The sequence below is a fragment of the Glossina fuscipes genome, unplaced genomic scaffold (genome assembly GCF_014805625.2).
Source record: "Glossina fuscipes isolate IAEA_lab_2018 unplaced genomic scaffold, Yale_Gfus_2 1, whole genome shotgun sequence".
NCBI lineage: Eukaryota > Metazoa > Arthropoda > Insecta > Diptera > Glossinidae > Glossina > Glossina fuscipes.
The window spans coordinates 29,948,244-29,957,411 of NW_023998415.1; positions in this window are offsets into that span (position 1 = coordinate 29,948,244).

Consider the following 9,168-nt stretch of genomic DNA (forward strand, 5'->3'; position numbering starts at 1 on the left):
TTCATTGTTTTTATGCGTCGCAAATATAATGATTTCATCTTCAAACATTGTCTAGGAAAATAAAAAAAAGAAAAATGAAAAAATATGCAAGAAAAACAATACAAAAAGAAAAACAATTTTAAGTTAATATATTTAAATGAAATTCGTTGATTTTACAAATATTAAGCAAGCGTAACGTAATGATATTTGAAAATTCAATAAAATAAAGATATAACAACCATTCGCGTAGTCAAGGGTAACTCAAAAGAGTTCCCCATACGCCCCCAACTGTTTTTGATGCAACATTTTAACGTATCATTTGTATTAGTCATACGCCATGATTACTCCCCCACATATATGCTTTTATATTAAGTTTTTTTTATTTTGCCTCCTGTTTAAGTTTTATCCCTTATTTCCTTATTTTCTTATATGAACAAGAGCGCAGAGTTTATTTAAAAAAATTTACGAGGAACTATTTACAGAATTAAAAGAACTTTTTGTTCGAAACACTGTAGAGAGTTCGGATTTCACAAGTTTGCACTTAAACGCCCGCGAAAGCGCACTTAACAACAAGGTTGCCCACGGTTACCTAGAAATACTGCATTTTCTTCCCAAGAGTTAGTTAATCTTCTAATCGTCTCAATTTCATAATACCTCTGGGTTCTGGAGGGGGCCAATCGATAAACCATCAATATGCTTTGCTTGATCTTGAACAATGTATACGCACAAACAATATATATATATATATATATGCGAAAATCATAAGAAATGTGCGTCCAAAACAGAGATGTGACTAGCATTTCATCAAGTAAGGCAATCTAGATCAAGCAGCAACTTCAAAAATGATAAACAGCTATGTGCAGCTTCTCTGTCAGTTAATGTTCCCTGCAACGGTCGGACAGGATGACGGGAAAGACTTAGTAATAATTATGTGCATTACATCACTCCACGACAATTGGCCGATTATAAATAATTTAACTAATGTCATGATATTCCTGCTTGTCGCTTAACGAAATAGTAAATAAGAAACCATGATCCCACCTCTTAGAGCGGCACAACATTTCCATTCGGTTAATATCCTTAAACTTTGTTTTAACTTCTTTAGCGCTTTAACTTGTGATCGTGATCATGGCAACGGTATCAACATTTGTTTCGTTACATTTATCCGTCAATTGTAATAACTGTGTTAGACGATTTACAGATTTACAGATTTGCATTCACTCTAATCACCACAATAACTATTATAAATAGTTTAAGGCATGACCGAAAAAATTCAAACTTTCTGATAACGAGATATAAAAGTGCGTAGAAAGAGACTTTCGATAAGATATCCGATCCGATATGAAAAAGAAACAACTGACTGAGCAAATTAAGCCAATAAATTAATCGGAATTTAATCAGAAAGGCGAACACAAACATTTTAAGCCCAGCAATACAAGCCAAATGATTTAATATGGAAAACCAATGAACGCGAATTATATCGCTCAGCCTTCTCTGCGATTTTGTTTTTTTTTTTTTCTTTATATATTATATTAAAGTTGGTAGTAATGTATGTAATCGTCTGTGCATACATTTAAAAAGTTTCCCACTCAAAAATAACAACGCATTTCAAATGACTTATAATAATATATTAAATGAAAAAATAAAATGCTTGACAAACATATTGCGAAGTAGAAGGTGTATCAAAATTATAGGGACGACATTAATGAAGGTTATGCGTGTCGCATGTGGGTCTATTACGATTTTGCCGTAAAATTGATGATATTTTCAGTAGCAACATTGAAAAGAGAACAGTTATAGATTGTCATAAGGATGTTGTCGCCATCTGACATATTAGCAGAGCACTCTAACGATGGTTATTATGGTCATTAGATCTCTCTTGAATACAGATGTTGGGCGTTTAGCCATCCTCTTGCTGGATTATCGCATAGTCTAGGGAGTAGGATGTCCGCATGTCAGGCGGAAGCTTTATTTCCTAGTACAGTAGACCGTAAACTTTTATTTACTTTACTACATTATGACCTTTTCAACTTCTTAAAATTTCCCAAGTCATCCTGCTATTGACAGTTCGTTAAAAAATATTTAAAAAGTGCCTAAAATAGAAAATTAAATTCAACAGTTTGCTGCTGTTTTTTTTTTTTTGAATGTATTTTAATTACACTATTCATTAACCGATAAAACGGCATTTTGTGATTCCAAGAACAAGTCTGCTTTTCCAAAAAATTTTAAAGAACAAACATAATGATAATGAAAAGACCAAACATGCCTCGATGTACAAAAGTTGAAAATTCATAGAAAAAAACTCTTCAAGTATTACCAGACAAAGGAAATAAAATTGACCGAAATTAAAATTTATTAAAATCAATACCTCAACTACAGATTCAATATATTGTTCGGATAAAACGACCTCACCGACCGTTGCATTGAAAATATGTACAAGTCGGAGCAACAAACGATAAATTTTTTTACGCGAGCATCAATCACCAAACGCAATGCGGCAAAAGCTATAGAAGAGTTCCACGAGAAAGAGGTAAAAAGAAGAAGAAGAAAAATATCGAACGATAACGAGTTTACTGCAATTTGTGTTTCGATCAGTTTAATAATATTTTGGAAGCAACTGTTTCCCCTTTTGCTTCACTCCTTACGCGGAAATCATCGTTCGAGTATTCCGCCTCAAAGCAATCTCCTTCTCTTGCTATTACAAATATTAATTGTAGGTTAGCGTGAGGCCTATGGTATGACACTTACACGTAAAACTTAACTTCAACAAATTAATCCATGTTTTTAGGCTTCAATAGACTTCAGACATGATCTTATTTCTGACATGTTTTATCATGAAATTGATTCAATTGATAACTTGATCAAATAATTAACTGCACCAATTTACCGCCATTCCAAAATCATTCCGAATCCATTTTCTTTTTCCTTTTTTGTTTTTGGACTCACTCCCACATACGAGCGCCTATGAAACGTACATCTCTACCTGGAAACGTAGCATAATTTTTGATATTTCGTTATAAAAACAAATGAAGAGTTGTTTAAAGCGAAATGGTGTAGGGTGTTTAATGGTCAGTTTTATTCGACTATAATGTCTTTGCTTATTCAAAAATGATATAAAAAAGTTGATTGTGGGATCACACCTCGTCAATATTCTGTTCTTTAGAAAGAGAGAGGAAAAGAGAGAGAGAGAGAGCGAGAGAGAAAGAGAGATGTTTTTTTTTTATAATAGGTTGGAGGGAAAGTTCTGTCGTATTTTAAATAGGCAGGTAATTTTTCTTGTAAATGAAAAAAAAATATCTGGCTAGTGAGTCATTCGGATTTGATTTTTTATTTTTTTTTTTGTTTTTTTAGCTGCCATCTAATATAAAAGGAGTCTTTTTTTTAAGGTTCATCATTTACTTGTGATATTTAAAGTGAAAAACATGTCAGTAGATGAAGTGCATTCACGACACTGCATTATGTATGCATTTCAAAAAGGAAGCAACGCATCGGTTGCATGTAAAATTGTATGTGCGGTATTGTAAGTGTTCGTACTTGTCAAAGATCGTTCCGGGGATCTGAGCGTCTAAGAAAGTGATCGATCTGGACGCCCATCCAAAATCGATAATGATATTTTGCGATCAAAGTCGAGAAATTGCAGAAGAGTTAGGCATTCATCGTACAACTGTTGAAGATCGCATTAAAACTCTTGGGCTTGTGTTAAAGCAAAGTGTTTGGATTCCACATGAAAAGGAATAGTGTTCCACCACGATAATGCTCGACCGCATATTGCAATGGTAACACAACAAAAACTGAATGCGTTTGGATGGGACGTCCTTAGTCATCCACCGTATTCACCTGACATTGCACCATCTGATTATTACACTGTTCAGATCTCTGCAAAATTATGTAATGGGAAAAAAATTCAAGTCTTTTGAAAGCGTTTCGGAGGCAGTTGCTGACAATTTTAACTCCAAGGACGAAAACTTCTAAAACACAGGAATTTACAGCTTACCTGAAAGATAGCAACGGGTTGTAACAAATAACGGAGCGCGTTGTAACAAATAATTGATTAATATTCAACACGAATTTTTATAAATGAGTTTAAATATTTTCTTTAAGATACGACCAACCCTCCCTTCAACCTGGTAATTCAATTTTCAGGCTAAGAAAATAGCTGTTGGTAAAAAGTTCGTGACGCTCGTGAACGGCACACGTTTATCGTTGGTTCCCTGTTTCTGTTTGCGTCTGTTGTGATATTTATTTATGAAAATGAATAGAAACCCATGCTGGTCACGGAAAGATGCTATTAATATACATTTAGAAACGAACAGCATTTATTCTCTCTATCTCTCTCTCTCTCTTTTATATCAGTTTTTTTTTCGTCTCATTGAAATTTGCTTTGAATATTAAAAACCAAATTTATTAAAGCGATTCAGAAGGACTCGATGCTGATCATTACTCTAAAATATTGAATAAAATCTATAAGACAAGAAGTTGAACATATTAGGATCTGCCGCATCTTATGAAATGAATGAAAAGTTTTTATGACGTTAATAAATCAGTGTATGTTTCTTTAAATGGCAAAGCCAAACAAAGAGAGGAAACATACGCGGTTTGAGACCTGCAACGTTTCTATTTCGTTTGTAAAAAGCTTGAAAAGTATATTTATTTACCGTAAGACATATATTTTCATATATATATAAAAATTCAAGCATTAATTTCATGTAACATCCAAGAGGGCTTTGAAACCATTCCCCCTTTCGTTGTATCGATCAATCTAAAATCGATTTCTGAATCGATTCAAGTTTATTTGTCCGTCTGTCCGTCTTCTATTTTTGTGTTCAGCCTACAGGTCGCAATTTTATAGATATTTTAATGAAATTTAGTACACTCTTATATTTTGGGCCAACGACGAACCCTATTAAAAATAATTCGGATTTGATCACTTTTTCGGCCACAACACCTTATTTTCAAAAATCATTACATAAATGACAGTATTAAGCGAATTGATGTATGGCAGTTAATTATGGGCATTGACCCGTTACAGTAGCTTTTAAAAATTAGAAAAATTGCTCAATTTCTACTCTTAAAAAGATTATATCGCCGCTTAATATAGGACGTGCCCCACTGTACCTGCCGAGTATAATGATGCATGAATGCATGAAAGTTAATTCCACTAGGAATTGCTCGTTTTTAATATAGTTTACGTGGTAAACTTGTCTAACTTAGTTAGTATCAGTCGTGAGCGAATATGCATCACCAAGGAACTGATTAAATTCTTCAATCGCCGCAAGCAAGGCATTCGTGTTATAGAAAACAGATTTTGTTCTATGAATCTAGCTAGAGACAGTAGCTAGAGTAGAATAATGATTACAAAAACAAAAATGAACTCAATGCAGAGCAAAGTTTTGACTGCAAAGCTTATGAAAACCAAATCCATAAATAGTTACATAGTATGTAGAAAGTATTTTTCAATGTGTGCGTACTTTTACAGTTAAATTATAATCTAGTAATTAAGCGCATAAACCTGTTAGAATGCCTCTAACAAATCTATCGCAAACAATCTCATATGTGGTTATCAAGAATTCTCGACATGTAGCAGATAATGATTACACTTTTAGTGTAGATATTTACGAGAATTACATAAGGCTTTCTCTACGATTGACCACTAACATGAATACGCGTCCGTCTGTCACGCCTTCTTATAGCGGGAAATACATTTTCAATTATTAGCAATGATTTAAGCTCCAATGAATTTTTTTTCTACGTCATGGGCTCATTTCGATTTTGTCATACAATCGTTTTCGTTCGTCTACTGGACTATGCTTCGAAATGTCCAATTTTTCAACAAATTTTTACTTACAAATTACATGTTGACATAAATAATTCGCAAATCTATGTAACAATTCTTGCTTCAATTTGGTGGATTGGCACGGAGTCACATTTTCCCCTTAAGATGAGTATAATTTCTTTACCCTTTTTTTTTTTGTAGAATAAATTCACATTACATCCGAACACTTTAGTGTGACCAGCATTAGTCAACTTATAATAGTATTCGTAAAACTACGACGTAGGTCTTTGTCTTAGTTATAAATCATTTTAATAATTGATAATTTGTTATGTCTTTTTCATTGGAAGGCCCGCAATGATTCATTTTATTTATTGATATTTATTATACCCAATGAACAATTTTTGCTCCAAAAAGATTCATTCAATTCAAGTTTTACATGCAAAAGCGGTACTAAATACTATATGCAAGATTGTATTTATAAACTTATAAAAGCAGATATTATTCATCGTCGGGAAAATAAAGTATATCACCTTTGGTTTAAGCGAATTTTTGTATCTCTTTTATATAGCCATCACTGAAAGATGAGGGGTATATTCATTTTGTCAAAACGTTTGCAACGCCCAGGAGAAGGCATCAGAGACCCCATAAAGTACATATATCAATTTGATCATCATCAAATTCTAAATCGATTTAAGCACGTCTGTCTGTCTGTCTGTCTGTCTGTCTGTCTGTCCGTATAATGTCTGTTGCAAACATTATCGTGGCCGCAAAACTGAAACTTTCAACTTCAAATTTGACAGGAGGCATTGAAAGATGTTGCCCGTAGGTTGGTATTGAAAACGGGACAAATCGCTTGAAGGATACGCCCAAAGCGTCTGTTAAACGCGGAATTCTTCTGTTTTTCAAAAGGAATGAGAAATTTCTTCTTTACTCATTGCTCATAAACAGTAGCAAAAGAATGTAGAAAAATTTGAATATTATTTGAATAATATTCTATGGGCGATGTTGTAGCGTTTGTGTACAAGATTGGAAAAAGTTGACCGCGCCTACCTAATATTATTGTGTATCAAAATTTAATTGCTTTTTCTATGCCTTTATAACGCACAGAAACAAGTTCGAAAAAACCTATAAAGCATGCAAATTCTTGGCCATCTTTCAACTGTGGAATGCACGTAGACATGCCCAGTTGTTCGTCTATCCATTTTCTCTCCTGCTCAACTGTGGTAAACCTTCTTCCGTTAGCGAAAATGAAGATATCGCTTACAAATTTCGCAATTGACCTAAACTTTTCAAAGGACACGCCTCTAACGCCCAAATACCTGTATGACAGGTGGCATTGTCGCTTCCATCCATCAAATTTAAATCGTCTTCCAGCCACAAATTTCTCTTACTATAACAATAAGTAAAAGTCAGAAAATGTTCAGACTTTTTTTGGTAGGACTGATGTTCCATTAATTCATGCTTCAAAAATTTTAATTTACTTAACATTTTAAAAATTTTCGAAATCCTAGAAAACACCCGTTATAAAATGTTTGAAAACCCCCAATCCCATAAGATTCCACTAACATTGCTTATTTTAGTTTTCGGCAAAGGACATCCTTATCATCAGTGGAAAGCACAATATGCGCTCTTTGCTATTAACCCTTTCAGGCAATTCAGATGACCGATCTTCAAAAACCGCCCCGAGCACTGCTTTCTGTCATATTTTTACGGTGTGAAAGCCCGTACAAAGTTTGATTAGGAATTTAGATACAAGTGCCTTCTCGTCCCCTTTAACTTGAATGCTATTCTCAGGTATTCGTATCTTTTACTAAACGTTCTCAAAGATTACCGCAAATTCACTCGACTCACCTTCTCAGAAAAGAGAAAGTATTATTGGGCAGACAATATTGCGCTGATTCGTTCGGGCAAAGTGAATTGATTGATTGATTGAATGACACGAAAATTTAGGAAATCGATTATAAATAATTACTTATGTGTATCGAAATAAATGTAATAAATATTTATGGCATTATGTTTTCCTAATATCCGAATGTATTTTATTAATTAATTAATTTAATTAAATTAATTAAATGAATTAATTAATTAATTTATATTACTTAGTTCTGGCCGTAAATTTGATTTTATAAAGTAATGTAATTAACTTTTTGCATCATTACTGTAAATATGTTTTTGTTTATTTGAGAAACAATTGTGCCGTCATCGCCATCGCCGCTATCATCATCAATTGTTCACAAATTGTGTTTTCTCGGTTATTCGGCCACAAAGCAAACAAATTGAGTTCACCTATATACATATATGTATATATGTTTAGATATATATGTATGTTCCTACCTACTAATATATATATATATACATATATATATATATATATATGTTGTATGTTACTTCCTTTGGCTTGCATTTTACTGTTTCTTTTTACATTTTAATTCAATTTCGATTAACAAGAACAAATGCTTGTAGACTAAATAGATGAATAAACAAATATTGTGTGTACATATCTCACCATACTTTATATATATGCATATATATATATATATATATATATAGATATACATGAAGATGCAGGGGCAAATAGATACAAACGTAAACAATATTACAGGGAATAGCTAATGCAAAACGGCTAAAACATAACGTATGCATATAAGTGGAAAGCAATTCATTTTTTTTTTTTTTTTTTTTTTCCTTTATAGCCATTCATGTTCGCATTGGCGTGCTCTTATATTATATGCACAGGAATGTGTTTAAAAATTTTGTAATTTTACCAAGTAGACGTATACATAACTAATTGTTTGTATGTTTGTCCGTGTATTCTATAGTTTATAAAATCTTCTAATATATTATTTTATTATTATTACATTTTTCTTTTTTTTTTTTATAATTAAATTTTTTCAACGCATACAAGGACCGTTAGCAATGAAACTAAATACAATGTAAATGCTTTTGTATGCTGTCGTTTAAAGTGACAAAGCAATTAGAATTTAATTTAACCAATAAATTTTTTGCGGAAATTTTCCAAGTGAATTGAACGAAGGTAAAGTGACAGGTAAGCACGGATCGACCTTAACTGAAATTGTCGATCTTTTGCTTTAATAATTTTCTTTGTCTTAACACAACAACTTTTATATAATAATAAAGCCTATAACAAAAAGAAAAAAGAGAAAACAAAAACAAAAACACGCACAAAAACTCTTTCAATATCATTCAACGAGAAAGCACTACAATACCGAATACCTCACCTCTACGTCCGATGAACTAATATATATGTCGTGCATGTATTTATGTATTTTCTTTTTTTTTTTTTATATATATATATACAACGAAGCAGATTTTTCATATATATATATATACATGTGTACATATAAATATATATATATATATATATTTAAAAATAGATTCAGTATTTTTTTTTTTTT